The following is a 1,636-nucleotide window of genomic DNA, read 5'->3' as shown; positions in this document are numbered from 1 at the left end:
AAGCCAATTGCCATTATCCTATATGAAGCTAAAGACATGATTTCTAACCAATTTATAATCTTATAAGTTGTGATATCCAGTGAAGAGTATCTTCTTGTTTTTCATTCTAGGGTTTAAAAACAGTTTTCTGTAGTAGAGCAAAATGGAGAAAGAGTTTTCTTCCCCTTCTCCTCTCTCAACCCTCTCTCTCTTTTGTTTGTAGTCAGTTAATCAGGAGCTCAAAACCCTCAAGTCCCTACTAATTGCTAAAAGTCACAAAGCTGGCTTCTGTTTGTCATCTTCTCTGTCCTTGATTTTACCTTGTCCTTGCTGTGACAGCAGGAGACAGTTATACTTTGACAATTTTTTATTCTATTGATCTTCTCTGTTAGTTTGCAAGATAGTTAGGAAGAAAGCCCTTTATTCTGTTCTGGGGGGGAAAATCTGTTACCTAAGCATTTGCCCAATATTAATAACTATTCTAAAAGAACAAAATTTTGTGCTTAGAAGTAGTGATGCGGCTATGTCACTGCATTGCATTTCATCGGCAAAAAGCTATTAAATGCTGCCGGGTCAATTTTGACATGCTTAGTTAACAGGAAAAAGAAGGCAAATTTAAAAGAAGGCAGCCCGGTTGGAGGTCTTTCCAGAATCACACCTCTCGTGTATTCTGTCTCTCACCCTGGCTTTCTGTTTGTTAAATCTTTTTGATTTTTCAATTACACATTTCTGAAACTTTAGAAGAGTAGCAAAGCCTAAACCTATCTAACTCTGTTAACATTAAAAACAAAAAATGTAACAGAAAGTAAAGAAGTTGGAAGAGAAATAGAGAAATGACTGTTCTGAGCTCACACGGAACATGTTTTGGGGAAGATGACATAGATTCATAACAATTTTAGGTCAACAGTTCATGCTGCTCTTCCAAGGTTCATCTTTCAATTGATTACAAGTTCTTTTACAATTGTCCTCAAAGTTCCCCAAACACTCATAAAGGCCTATTCAGAGTGAAACTGGCAGATAAAAACTCTCATTCTTTGAATGTGTTCAAAAACACATTTTATAAACTAATTATGTATTTAAACCAGCTAATTTTTCTTGATAAATTAGATGTTAGACATGCAGATTTTATGCCATCATCATTTCCATTGATTACTGACAGAAATATTAGGGACCCAATAGTGTGGAGTACAATTTCAAATGGATGGAGGAGGGCATACTATCCTAATGTGAATCATTTCATTTTAGCAAAACCTATTACACACATATATTTATTAACCATTCACATAGGCCCCAGACACTTTATGTGCCATGCAAAACAGCGATGGGCTGGTAAATATCTCATGCTATTGTCCTCAACAGTAATTAACATCTACAGTCTTGGAAATGGTGCAGAGTGGGCAGTAAACCCAATTTGATGTAATTGTTGGCAACATCTTCTACTGGGCAGCATTTGAGTGGGAATCATGTGTGCTAAATTCTATTCAAGGTAATCCTGTCCTCAAAGCAAATCATATCTCTTGACTCTTTAATTTCTCCAGCATTAGAGGTTTGCAGAAATTCTTAGGGAGAAAAAACATTGGTAGACAGATTCAAGATCTTGTTTTATCAGAGCATTTAATTTCATATCAATTTAGAATTCACTAGGAAGTTCTTAGAC

This window comes from Otolemur garnettii, unplaced genomic scaffold (genome assembly GCF_000181295.1).
Source record: "Otolemur garnettii isolate 467f Iridium unplaced genomic scaffold, OtoGar3 scaffold00043, whole genome shotgun sequence".
Lineage (NCBI taxonomy): Eukaryota > Metazoa > Chordata > Mammalia > Primates > Galagidae > Otolemur > Otolemur garnettii.
The sequence above is the reverse complement of the archived record's forward strand: the minus strand, read 5'-3'. Positions refer to the sequence as shown.